At 44.0% G+C, this 14,462-nt stretch overlaps 1 protein-coding gene across 1 annotated transcript in view; it reads right to left on the bottom strand.

Moving 5' to 3' along the window:
* daam2 (dishevelled associated activator of morphogenesis 2) overlaps positions 1-8,399 on the bottom strand; it is a 92,534-nt gene extending 84,135 nt beyond the window's left edge. The window contains exon 1 of the mRNA XM_084569702.1: positions 7,499-8,399. The gene's annotated coding sequence lies outside the window, so the exon portion shown is untranslated. The remainder of the gene's footprint in view (positions 1-7,498) is intronic.
* Positions 8,400-14,462: the final 6,063 nt, after the last annotated feature.

The raw sequence follows: 14,462 nt of genomic DNA, 5'->3' as shown, positions 1-14,462 counted from the left end.
AGATGTAGAAGCCAAATTTGGTACTCCAAAAAGAATTATGACTGTGTTGTGCTTGAAAAAAATGTTTAACTGTTTGGTATCGACCTTAACTTTTAAACTAAGTGAGATCATTAGGGAGGTTTTGTCTGATACTGAAAATTTTTGTCTTCCTCGGGTCAAACAGTTCGCGGTTGTACAGCTTCCAAACCCTGCAGGTGTAGATAGCACATGAGTAGTGTGATAGATTGAATGGGGAACAGGATGGGTGAGTGGAATGCATCTACAGCTTGAGTTTTGCTAAGATTCTCCAGCTGTGCATGACTTCAATAAACCATATTTGTCACACTGGTAAAGTGGATTACATTTGTTAAATAGAATTGAACACGGATGTGAAAGGCCTTGCTATTCTACATTTCTTTAAAAACTGCAGGCTATTTATTTGGTAAGCAGAGAGACGCATACACAACCTAGCGGGCTAGTCAGAGAGAAAGTAAGAACACAAAACCTGTTTGTCAGGAAAATCCCCGAAAGAGACAAAAATAAAACACTACCAGTATCCAAATGTGAAAATGGAAGCAACTGAATGCAGTAAAAGTAAAACTGAAATTCACAATCTTAGTTCAGTGAGGTAAGCCAGTCAGCCAAACAGCATATACTGTACATGAACCAGAGCAAGTCTCATTAACAAAACTGAAAACTCAAAGCTATAAACCTTATATATCTCAGGTTTAATGTCCAACGTCAGAGTCAGAACATATTCTGCATGGGTAGCCAAAGTAAACCTGCCACAGCCTGGCCCTTTGTCAAAGCTGTGTCACACCAGGATCCACGTCTCGATCTCGGTCTCCCATCTGAAGTGATTTATTGGTGGAGAGTCCTTTTTTTCCAGGCTTCTACATCACTGTGCTAAAGTGTCTCAACCAAACTGAAAAGATAAATTCTTGTCAGCTTAGACGTGCCGTTTAAAACTCAAAGGTTTAGGTGGTAGCAAATTCATTCTGCTACCACCATTACCACTAGGAGCTACTGTGACAAGAAGCGCCCTGGAGTAGTGGTGGGGCTTAGCGTCTCTGAACATGGAGGACCCCATGGGAAAAGCCGGTCCAGAGAGCGGGGGACTCTCACGGACAGTTGAGAAATTTTCCCACAATCAAACACAAACAGAAAAGCACAGGGCAGCGAAAAGGACCCTTGTCCACCAAGGAGACAGAGGGAGGGAGGGAAAGAGGAGAAGATCTGATGGTTACAATAACACAAGCCAAAGAAGTACATGCTCCGCATATCTCTCGTAAAGCGGCCCCCAAAGGTGAATGCCCTCTATAGACAAACAGTGTTTTTTAAAGGAAATTCCGTGATCCAAGAAAGGATTCAACAGTCATCCAAGGATGTTTAACCGATACGTAACCTTAAGAAAATTTAAGAACAGGCCTCCAGGAGATGATTTGGCCAAAGTCACACAGTTCATTGGTAAATGACCTCATTAAGGTAATCCGTTTCCAGCACAATCCACAGCAACAAATACCATCTGCTACGCATTAAATGGGGTGTCAGACCAGTGAGGACATCTGGATTGTTAGTGCAGGAGTTTAGGCTAATTTAGCGATGATTTGATGCTGGGAATCAACAATGCAAGATAAAAGCTCAAAGGCTGGCAATCCAGGTCGAATGACTTTCAGGCAGTGATGACCAAACCCGCTCAGTTTTGTAAGCAGAAGATAGCTGCAGGTCAAAGAGGAACTGGTTGAACTGCAGACTCAGATATTGAACGCCATTAGCTACCCAACGCAACATGTCAAGATAATTAAATCTAAAGCACATAATGACAAGCCCTTTGTAAACACAATCTACTTCCTAGAGGGCAAGCCAAGCAGTCGGATAAGGTCACAGGCCAAAGGTCACCTATCACCACATTGGGCTGACCTCCTTGATACAAAGTGCTACAACTATTATGCTCATTTTACAGAGATCTCTTCAGCTTGAGACATGTATCTCACTCACTTTGACCCAAGCCTTTCTTTTGCTGCGTGATTGATGTCCTTCTGCTGAAAAATCTAAAGGTTACATCTCGAAAAAATGTGGCATGCGAGCCTCCTTTTCGAGTGGCTCGGCAAAAAGTCTTCAAACTTCCTTTTATAGAAGTAGCCCCCAGAGCTGGATAGCATGGCCATTATAAATAAGAAGCTGGAATGCAGAAGGGGAAAAAAATAAACATCCAAGCTGCTCCGTTATCTACACCCAGCTGTGCAGTTTAGAGGCCAGTCCTCGGAGATGATGTCACGCTGGCATTGCGTTACCGTTAAAACAGTGTTCCTATAATTTTGTGTGGACACTAATTCATTCAAGAAAAGGCAAAAATACTCTGCTAAATGCAGACCTTGAATTGAGTTCACACAAACTGTTCCAAAAAGCAATGACTGAAATGAATACCAAATGCCCCATAGTAAAAATATCATAAATTAAATGTTATAGCAGCTGCTCTAATGCAAATACAGGCCTCACCATGACATGGTCTACCTACATGGATGATTTTAGGTGTAAATTGACATCAAGATCAAATTTTGAGTGCACACCGGGGTGTCCTCATTCATGTTCACCGGTGAGAACAATGGAGGAACATGTCCAGGTGCCATTTTCCAAAATAATTCCAAAAGGGCAAGTGAATCTGAGAAACAGAGGTGAGGGGAAACCTGTAGACCTGTAGCCAGGAGAATACGGCGGGCCTGACGCACTGGAGGTTTGATAAATGATTCCATATGTGCTCCAGATCCCAAGTGAAAGAACCGCTTTGTGCTCAGTGAGGTAGCACGCGCCCAGGTCCCAAGTGGACCCCCCTCCCTCCCCTTCTTTCCCTTCCATCTACTGACAAAACCTATCCGGCCCTTTCTCAGTAGCTCGGGGGTAATATTAGCCAAGTGTAAGGGGCAAGAGCAAGGGGTTTGGATGCCCGAGTCTCAACCCGTCTTCTTGCAGCCTATTTTGACGGAAGCTAATTGCCTGTGACTACATGGAGACAGTGGATCGAAACAACCACTGCATTGAGTTGGAAGTCTGAGGGGTGCAGGAGGGCAGAGGGTAACGGGGGACCACGGAGGGAGAGGTCTTTGGGGGAGAGGGCTGTCAGGAAGTGAAGAAATATTAGGATATTCTCAACCTCCATTACCCTCAGTGCTAAATCACTCTCACTCATGGGAAAATAATTCCTTGAGACATTAAAGAGGCAATCTTTTGTGAGCACCTGCTCCCTGTGTGTTTGGCCCTGATATGATTGAAGAGCCAATCATGTGACCATCATGCAAAATACCACTTTTATTGTGGCCACATACCCGCCCCCTTCCCCTCTGTAGAATCATAACAATGCACAGTGAAACTGAGACTAAAATTGCCTTTAATTTGCACCAGTCTTGGAAACATGCACGTCTAATCAGGTAGTCAAGGCAGCGAGCTACTGTTTTTCAAAAACACTACAGCATTAATAGTGTACAAAAGCCAAGCTAACAAAGACATAATGTGCACAACTTGAGGTGCGTAGTCTATATTTCATCAGTTAGATTTTATTTAATCACTTGATTATATCTGGAGCATGTGAATGTATGTGGTGGGAATGAGGCGAAATTAGACAATAGGGAGAGACTGGAGAGGAGGAAAGAAAAAACAGAAGGCAGAAGAATGTGTTCTGAGCTGTTTTGTTTTACTGGACAAGGACGTTTCCGCTATTAAAGATGAGGTATGACACATGGCTGTCGCAATTAGGGCAAATTGGGGGAAAAGGATTCACGTAGACGTCTGACAACTTCACAGACAAAAGGGCAAAACAAGAACAGAAAGTAAACAAGCAGATCCTTTCCGATCATATCGCAGCACTTCTTTACAGTTGGGTAACCCCAGGGCTGATCCGACGCCAAGTTCCATGACACACCAGAGCATTCCTGTTACACCATAATTCCTCTCCAACTCAGGTTCTTCACGGCAGAGAACAGCCTCACTACTGTATGGGAGAAACAGACCAGAGCCTGTTGTCGCAACCCGTGAGCAAACCTCGCACACCAGGCCTTTACACTAGGACCTGTTCTACAAAAGCTGAGATCATGCTCGGATTAAGAGAAAAGCTAAAGAATCGGCCGCATTCAGTCGCACATATTTGTTTTGGAAAAAGCCAACCTGCGTGCACCTTTCAGGCATACCACACATTTAGAGGCTGAATGGGGACATATATTTAGGCTTCCAAGCTCTTTGTGCATTTACAAGCTTCTAAGTTGATATCCAAGCACACAAATGAGTTTTTAGGGACACTGTTGGCATATGTCGGCTTCACTGCTCAATGAGAAGCCCGTTTTAAACATCCCTCTCAGAGAATTGGCACTAAATGTAGATACATTCATGGTGTAAAAACGCCTTTGCCCCTGGTGGCAAAAACTAATTTGTGAATCAATCAGTTTCACGTGTAAAGTGGGTGGCGAGGGTGAGGGCCTCATAACCGCTTGTGACTGAAGACTGGGAGGAGAGGAAGGGGGAGCGCAACAGGCGCAACACTGTGTCTAGTATGGGATTATACCCTCACAGCTAATTACTCCCAGACTTCTTAGCTCTGCGCCAGAAACTCTGCACAGATACAGTAAGCCTGCATGCTGCCTTCCCTATCCACTGCACACACACACACACACACACACAGAAGAATGGAATTGAGCAGAGACTGGCACAGGGCCCTATGCATGCACTGTGGTCATCGAGTGTGTAAGTGATGAGTAAAGAGTGAAGAAGAAAAAGAAGGACCAGCTGCTAGCAGCTTTAAGGACACGAATTTAACGAGGCCAGCTTAGGACAAAACAACCCAGTTGGAATGCTTGCTGATGAACTGTCAGGGTGTAAGAGCCACACACGAGGGTGTCCGTGCTTGCTAGATGATGTGACGATCAGCATATTTTGACTTATTAAAAGTTAAATTTAGAACACAATCCAGAATACGTCTCGTAAATCTGTCAGACGGCTGAGGATGCGAGTCTACAATAAAGTCAGCGAAAAAGGCGCAGAAGAAAACGGAGCAACAAGTCCTCCGTGGGCCCGAGTACATGTCTCCAGCCATTGCTCAAGTCCTGCGCTGTGCTTCGCGCCACGCCAGACTCTCACCTTACCACCCTGACGGGCAGCAGCAACTGCCAAATAAAACATCTGGCCCCATTAGAAGAGAGTAAAACTCTGCCTCAGCTGCGGGTCACGAACAATGGTCCCGTCTTTCCCCTGCTGGCCACCCTTCCCTGCGGCACAGCAGCTCAGACTGCCACAGCCCAGAACCATGTGTGGCCACACCGTTACCTGGTAAAGCGCACACAGCCACCCTGGGCCGAGCAGGGCCCCCACTCATCCTTCCGCCCGCAGAAACAAGCCCTCCGCTCTGTCAGCAGGGGCACAACCAGAAGCAGAACACCACAGCCCATTGGCCCTGTTGCTGTTGGATGTCAGACCTATTTTTCTTTCCTCCCTCTCCTCAGAAAACACAGGTAGCTGGACAAGGATTATGCACTACAGTCAAAACAGTGGACCTAAAAATACTCTCCGGAAAACTGCCGGAACATCTTCTCTGGTCTGATTTGGGAGTAAACAGACAAATATCCCGGTTTTAAATGTGAAATTTCACATGCTCAAAGCTGAACCTGTGAAAAAGCTTAAAGCGTATTAAAAGCTCAGGGGACTGCGGCTCTACTTAGAGATATGCAGTCGGCTATAGAGCAGGGCTTTTCAACAAATCCATCCATCACTGCCACCCATTAACACAAGTGCGTGGAGTTCAGTGGGCAGCCTATCGATGCCCGTAAAGTATGTGCATTACACATTGTTAAAAAATTCCTTCAGCGGCCTTACAATGACAAATCCTGCAAGCCACTTACTTACCCGATGGGTTAGCATGATTAAAGCGCAATTGCTGTGTCATAATCCATTCCAATCTTGTCACACATAACAGACATTTTTTCCCCCTTATTCCCTTATTTCTCTGAAACATTGCCAAACACTTGAGGATCATTGTGGCTTTACTCCCGAGCAGCACAATCTTGATCCAGCAGAGGGAATGCAGCAAATGCTCAGGACTCCTGAGGCAAAGCTGTGTGGGTGAGGAGGAGGGGATCATGTTGTACTTAGCACGGTGCTGCCCTTGTAAAGCCTCAACTGCTGGCCAAGAGGACCCAACGCCGCATCACTAGCCAGATGTTCAGTTAGATTAAACGGCTATCGGTGCTTTCACATCCTATAAACTGACAAGCAGCGCGTGCTTTAAGAAGCAGAGAAGCCTCCAGAGTGCAAACATCTACCTCAGTTCTCCTCAATAAAAATTCTGTTGTTTTTTTTTTTTTGTTTTTTTTTACCATTATTCATTCATCATTCACAATGCAAGAGAGTCACATTGTCCAGATCCATTTCTCATACGTAGACGGCCGAGTTGTGAACACAAGCCTGTTTTCTGTTACGGAAAGAAATATTTTGACGTGCTGATGTCTGGATGTAAAGCAGAACCTGAACATGAAAAGTTGCTGCAGCCCAAACAAGAGAACAGGAGCGGCTGCCCACTGCAAGAAGTGTCGACAACAAGGAGTCTGAGGCATGATATCATGCAAACGAGAAAGTATTTTCAGAAACCTGACACGGCTCTTCTTATTTTAGTTCGTTTTCATTCAGATATTAGGTTTTCACACTCTGAGTCTAATTGGATTGTTTCTGCAGAACTAAAAGGAGAACACAGGAACACAAATAGACAGATAAACTAGAGAGTAGTTCACTCGGACTGAAAAATATCTCTCTCGATTGGAACAGAATTAAATGTTAAGAATCACCTCTGCACACCATGCCTCGTTGTGAACAGTTTCTTTGCAGTGTCCACAGAGCACAGTGATGACACAGCAGTTGAGGTGGCGCAGCGCCCTCTATGGGCGCTCATGAGAATTAGGGGTTCTCCGTTTAGCACGGTGAGCGTTTATCCGGATAATATCGAGGTCAAATGCATCCAGCATCATGTAAAGGCTCAGTGGCGTCCATCAATATAACTTGATAACTTAAAATAACCGCATCACTCTTAGCAAACAGTCAAATCTGCAAGAGATGACAGATGGAGGCAGACTGTCATGCGCAAAACTGCATATAAATTAACCAATATGCATCCAATGGCGGCAGATCAGGTGTTATGATTCATGGCAAACGGGCGATTATTAAACCATTATTCATGCTTGATAATATTACGCCGCGCGTACCGGCAGGCTTCAGATCAGGTGTTGGATCTTAATTGGCGCCGTGAGGAGAGAGGCAGCAGCCTGGCAAAGCGCATTTTTCACCTTCAACCACAGGAGAGGTGCTCTGATCTTATTTTATATCATTCAACGCAGCCGACGCTGAAGCACTCCCCATCATCACGCCCGTCCCCCGTATCCGAGCGTCAAACATTTGCTCCCCAGCCGATGGCAGCCTCTGCTTCCAAGGCACCGACGGCGCGCACGCTCCGCTCCGCACTGATTTTGCATAGAAATTCTAAACTTACCTTTCAGATCCGCTGCGTGGAAACGATGGCCGCTCGGTGATAGTAATCCCGTGTCGCTGTCACAAGGCAAAGTGTGAGCGAAAATGAGCGTCAGTGCGGGCTGAATGTGCAGAGAGACGATGCCCTGTGTTGGCTGTACGGGGCTGTTCATTCAGCTGAATGATAGTGGAGAGTGAAGGGACTGACAAGTCGGTCAAAACAGCAGCACCACGCCTCCCCTCTTAAAGCCACCGCGCTCTGTCTCTCTGCCTGTCTGCCCCCCTCAGTGTGTGTGTGTGTGTGCGCGTGTGTGTGTGTCATAGACTGCATAATCTATGGTGTGCATCTGTCAAAATCATAACTTATCAGTTACATTTCATTTACAGTGAAAGATCATGTTCAAGTTTCCATCACTGCCAGCAAATAACCAATCTGCAAGATTTAATCCACCTAATGCTCCATGTTGAAAAAAACCTATAGCCTAGTAATGTCATACATTTAATAACCTATCATTGCTGAATACTTTATGAAACACAATTACCACAAATTACAGGAACAAAGCTGTAGCCTATGCTGTGATTAGTGTGAGTGCACACAGATAGGTTGTTTTGAAACCGGTTGAAATGCTCCGCAGCTTTCGTGTTTGGTCTAATAAAGTTTCCCAAACATGAAGTAAAGGTCCTGCTGCCGCAGCTGCTAAGCATTTAATCCTCTGAAATATGAAGAAACAGTATGACTGGCTGTGTTTTGATCTCCTCACAGCCTGTAATCCGTCATTAATTGCAAATTCTGGGCATCCACTTTGACCTGGGCTCAAACACGGACATCAATACTAATTTCACGTGTTTGAGGGGAGGGGAAAACAAGCCCTGCTGTGAGATTTCGGGCAGATTGTGCAACATGAAGAAATTGCTTTGCAATAAAGATCAGTAAACATGGCGTGTGGAAAAATTGCATTGGGTGGCCTGAAATGAACTCCTCACAATCCATAGTGTTTTTTTTTTTTTTTTTTTGCCCCTATGATATGCAGGATCAGTCTAACCGTGGAGACTGGCTGGCTGGTCTTATTGGAGCCGTGACAGGTCAGTGCCACAGAGGGCTGACGTCTGTCATGAAGATGTGTTAAGGTCATTATGTTCAGGATCTGGCAGCTAACCAAGGCATAACCAGAGCCGTGTTGTCAGTCAACAGACTGCATCATGATTCAACAACAACCTTTGCGGGCAATCATTTCACAGAAAAGCATAAAGGAGCAAGGAAACCAGTGTTACACCTGAAGGTCAGTTTATTTATTATGACAGCCTCTCCACAGGCTTTTTTCAGTGGTTCTGGAGGAAATATTTTAAAATATCTAGTGAGGTTACAATGAGTAAAGGACTAAATGTCTAGCCTGGAGTAGTCTGACTCAGTTTTATCAGAAATTCAACTCCACGGTGCTCAGATGACATGTAGGACTACATCGCTGCTACTCTTGTGTCCTTCATTACATGGAGCCAACCAAAACAATTTGCTCTTTGCAAGAGCATAATCAGTTCCCAATGGACTGACTCCAGACCAACTTTTGCAACAAAAAAACTTGTGGGCAGGGAAGTTCGTTCGCTTCCAGGCTAGGCCTCTGCTCTATCCTCACGCATAAAAACTGCAAAGTCTCAAAATGTGTAGAACTGTTTATAATTCATTTAATATCTATATGCAATTATATCAAAACATTTTTTAATACTAAACAATGTGACTACATCCTGGTGTTGTGGTTAGTGTTGTTCTCACTGCACTTCAGCTTAAAATAAAAGAATCTGTCAAACATTATGATGCAGAGTTTCTCCTCTGTAATGTGCCTTTAAATATATATAGATACTGCAGCTTATGAGCTCAGCTTTTATCAGTGTGCAGCTTTCTTTCCAGAATAAACTCTGTCGGCTACTGTAAGTGTCATATTTTTAAGAGGGCTGGTTTACTGTACGTCTTTCAAAAGTAGATAGACAAAGTGGGGCTGTCCAGTAGCTCCGTGGCTTGGCTTGTCAAAGCTGAGATGACATTATCCAGTGGAAGCAGGCGATTCAATCCCTCGGAGAAAAGCAAGTAAGAGGCCTTGATTAATCTCTTCAATTTGGCAAAACTGGAGGGGAGAGGGAGGGAGGATTCAAATCCATATTCCAGAGCGGATAGTATATCATAGGGAAGTTAGATTCATGTCAGATGATGACACTCAGTCAGTTATTAGCTTTAGCCTTTTAGCCTTGCCCCTAATGTAAGTGAACTAGACTTGGCGACATGTGGACAGACACATAAACACACAAATCGTTCTTCATATGGTGCCAGGGGTCAGATCAGACTTATCTTAGACGTCCTATTGTTTGGAACACAATTATATTACATATAATGTTACATAAGTGACCCACCATCTCATAGTGAACAGTGTCTTTGGCGACGCCACCGCAAGTTAAGTATTTTTCCAGAAAACCCAGTGACTGAGGATATCTGTCCAAGGCTCAGAGTTAGTGGCTCCAGGTTTTACACTGACCTCAGAGAGAACAGTTGAGAACAGATCCAAGCGACACAATCACTGCTGAAGTGAACTTGAAATACTCCAAAGTATAAGTTTGGAGGATACTGCTGGACTTCTAAACCTTGGACATGAAAGGCCTTTTCAGGCTTCTGCAGGGTCCAGACGGAGAGATCAAGCATAACTCAAACCATTCAAAATAATATAAAAGTGCTTTTTGGTCCAAAGCAGAAAGCCAACACCAATAGATTCAGTTACCGGATTCTCTGAACGTTGGTCAGACAGGAGTCAGGTTGTTTGTGAACACTGTTGATTTGACAGGGCTGCAGATGTGAAAAGGTCCAGTCGACACCTCAGGATCTCAGGGGTGTCTGGGAGAAGAGAAATGGACTTAACTGAATTCGCACATGTCCATTTACTATGCGCGCACATACACACACACACACAGATGTGTACACCCAACACTGCACATGCACAAACATATCTGTGGTTAAATACAGACAATATCGTAGCTACTGAACTTGCACCCAGTATCTTACTGAAAAACCTTTCAAGTGCACTTCATGGATTTTATTCATTAAGACCAGTCAACCTGACTGACACTCACCTTGTGTAAACAGTTTTACAAAGTGTCTTCCATGCCTCAAAAAAAGTGTTTTTTCAGGCCCGTCTGTCATTATGGTTTTAAAGGCGTGAGCTATTCAGAGGCTTAAATAAAAGCATCCTTTGGGTAACATTATACATCTTATATACACTCACTTGTCAAAACATTTGGTGCACCTCCCTTCGTGACTGTCGGAAAGGTTCAGTACACGTTGAAGCGGCGCCAGAAAGGTTTTAATACAACCGTCCGGTCATTATGGAGGATGAAGCTTGTGGTGCTGTTGACAGTGTTTATGTTATTTAGGCTGTTTCACCGACTAAAATGGGGTTGCCAAAATAATAGAAACACACGTCAGTACGGCACATAATTCTTCAAACCACAGCCTCCACAATGAAAACACAGTTGAATCAACAGGTCCCTCAGTTATTTTAAAGTAATGCTGAATACCTGAACCTTCAAGAAGCTGAGATTTAGTGCAGGACTGTTGTATTAAAATGCATTCAATTTCACTAGTATACCTTGTGAACTGGCTAGTGAGTATATATATACAGTATCAAGTGTTTATGGAGCTTCACCGAAAAGCTTAAACAGCTTTGCCTCTGTTGCTTTTAGTTGACCTTTCCTCTCTTTTTTTAAATCTCCTGTTGTGAGTCCCCCAACTTAACAAAAGTGCATGCCACAAAACTATGCAAAACATTTTGTGCAATTTCAAGGTTCTTAAAAGAGAAAGGCCAGCTTAAACAGAGTAAATTGCACTTAGCGCATCCAAGATAAGCACCAAATAAATGTATAAAATAAGTTGTCAGCACAATTTCTGTGGCTTTAGTCATCCACAAATCTTAAATTTCACCCTGCTCTGAAGCAAAGATTGCACTCGGGTCCTGGCTTAACTTTGGGATATTCATCTTGATCTTAATAAAAAGAAGAAAAAAAAAGAAAAAAAAAATTGTTAGAGACTTCCGTATGTATTGGATCTCAGGATACAGGCATGTTTGTCGCATCTGCCTCCTTGGATGAAATGCCTTAGTGCCCTTGAACAGGGGCACTTACCTCAAATTACCTGGGTAACCAGCTGAATAAATGACTGAAACGTTCCGTGCAAGTGCTGAAAATTACTCCGGTTCGTGAATCTCACTCAGTTGTGTGAGTGATGATGGAAAATAAAAGGGAGTCTTTACACGGAGAATGACTTCATGCATCCTGAATGATAAATCTGCATCTAAATCCGAGTACTCCCGGGCTCTGTCCACAGTGTCAGTGTTCCAAGGGGGGGGGGTTGACATCAGGGTTTAACTGAAAGAAGACGAGCATGGGGATAAACACGTGGAGCACATCACTAGAATGAAGGATGAAATGCGTTCAAATGCCACGGCACAGCGCACTGGCCAAGAAATATAGAAGCAAGTCACAACCTTTTTTTTTTTTTGCTGGAATAAATATTCTGGTATGAGTCCTTGTTGAATTCATATCAGACGGTGCCACAATTGAAACCAGAGGCAGCTTGTTTTGAAAAACAAAAGGCAGAATCCCAGTGGCTCCAGACGCAACTGTCTGTTTTAGTTTCTTTGGTGACATCTCAAACTTTTAAAAAGCATCGGCGTGTTTTGATCGCGGCCACAGCCAGGACTGAAAAAACCCTGAATTCCCAGTCAGCCCATGCTGACCGGTCACAATGCTTGCTGTCTCCACGAGGCAGCTTCAGTACACAGTCTAGTTACATTTAGGAAGAAACAGAAGTCAGCTACTGCCTAACCAGTGGTGTGGCTTTAACAAAGCAGCACAAACCCAGAACAAAGCCAACCACCTATCATTAGTCTTTAAAGTCAGTTTAGGGAAGTAGGCTAAATTGGGGCATGCTGCAGCTGAACGTCTTACGCTCTCGTCCACCGAATGTTCTTGTGGAGCTGCTCGTTGAACACTGGATCAGTCTGATCAATCAGTCTGTTAGCTTGTTAGGTTAGTTGGTGACACTAAATTCTGTGTTAGCCATGTGATAGACTGGCAACCTCTCACCCAATGAGAGCTAGACAATGCTTCAGCTCCCAGATGACCCTCTAGAGGACAAGCGGTGATAGATAATGGATGAATGGATCACTTTTTAAATTTTATCAAGGCTTGAGTTCATTCTGATTGTAGGTGTGTACAGGAAAACTAGAAAAAAATGCAAACAAGCTGCTAGATTTGGTGGATGAGCAGATAATCCTTTCCATGTTGAAGAAAACCCGTTGATCACTGCCGGTCAAGAATCCTCTCAAGGAAGTACAGTGAGCTGCTTGTTTCGCTTGTTAATAATCAAAAGAAGACTTCATCTCATGACGTACTTTGGAGTTTCCCCTTATGGCTTAGGCATGTATAGCTGCCAACAGAACTCGCATGCCAGCATTTATTAATGAGATTTCCTAATGCATTCTCTCTGCTCAGATTAAGCCAGACACTTCAAAGTTGTACAGATAAAGGATCTTTGACTGGGTGACTCAATCACCTGATCTAAAACCATCTGAGCAGCAGTCACTTACTGGATACCATGACTCAAGGCAGAGAGACTCTCTCCAGTCAACATATCACCATGGAAGGTAGAAAGCTGCTGTGGAAGTCTGTGGATGGAAGCAATGACTACAAAGGACAATTTCATCCGACTTCATCTGCACACTTCCAGCTCATTTTTATGCTGATGGAATTGGGGCAGAGTTGGCAGTTTAATGCCGATTGACTGGAGCGTCTCACTTCAAAAGGCATACATACAGTCACCAGACAACATGACTGTATTTAGGCACAATGATAGCTGCACAGGTTGCATAATAACAGTTACCTAACATGTCTGTATATAGTCGAGAAAGTCCCTGCCGTGATTTGTGCTGAGAAACTGGTTGCGTATTTAGTTTGCTGTTAATTTGATTTGACAGATGTAATTTCAGAATAGTGCTCAAATAATTGTATGACAAACTGAACAGATCTGCGTCATATACACTGAATACATACACAGAGAGCTCACTACTTTGGGAAGGTAGTGTTGTGACGTTATGTGATTCAGTTCATACAGGGCAGAAAATCAGCTTCCTGTTTCTCCTCACCTGACATGGCTTTGATGTGCTAATACATCACAGCGGCCTTCTGTTCCATTAGACTGCGTGCTCTGCCGGCTTTTTTTCTGCAGACATGTACACAGTATCTCATTTTTCTTCCCCCTCTGTAACCTCTCTTCAATGGAAGATGAATGACAAAAGGAGAAAGTGCGGCTTAATTAGGCCTCCAACCAACCTTTGGTATTAGCTTTCACCCCGGACACACGCAAAGTCATCCGTATGTGTTCTCCCTCTCAAGCTACACCTTCCTCTTTCAACGTCTCCTGTTTCTCTCTTGCTTCTCTTCCATTATTGCATTGTCATGACCACTGTACAAAATCTGAGAATCAATAAGATGCCACTCTGCTCTATATCTGTCCTGTGTGATACGTTCCCTTTTAATTTCCTGGCTGTCATCAAAGTCTGTCTACTTTCGTCTTCCCCCCGAGTCTTGGCTGCAGAGCAGAGGAGCTATTAACTGCACAGACCGTGTGTGATGTGCCTCAGTGCGAGTTTTAAACGCAATATCACTGCAAACATGAACACTGATGTTGGCAGCCAGAAATATCGATTCCCGACAACAAGAAATGGAATTTGTTTTGCCCTCTGGGTAGCTAACTGAAAAAACAGACGGCGTGCAGCGGCACCCTCACCACACTTTCAAATCTCCTCACTGTGCTCTAATAGATAGTGACACATTGCTGCTAGTCAATACACAAACCCACTGTTGCAATGGAAACATCCTCAACGAGCTGTCCCCATTCCTACTTGTGCCGCAGTTGTTAAACAATACATTGAGGCCTGTCTGATGGATTT

The sequence above is a fragment of the Chelon labrosus genome, assembly GCF_963514085.1.
Source record: "Chelon labrosus genome assembly, chromosome: 20".
Classification (NCBI taxonomy): domain Eukaryota; kingdom Metazoa; phylum Chordata; class Actinopteri; order Mugiliformes; family Mugilidae; genus Chelon; species Chelon labrosus.
This window is presented reverse-complemented; position numbering and strand designations above follow the sequence as displayed.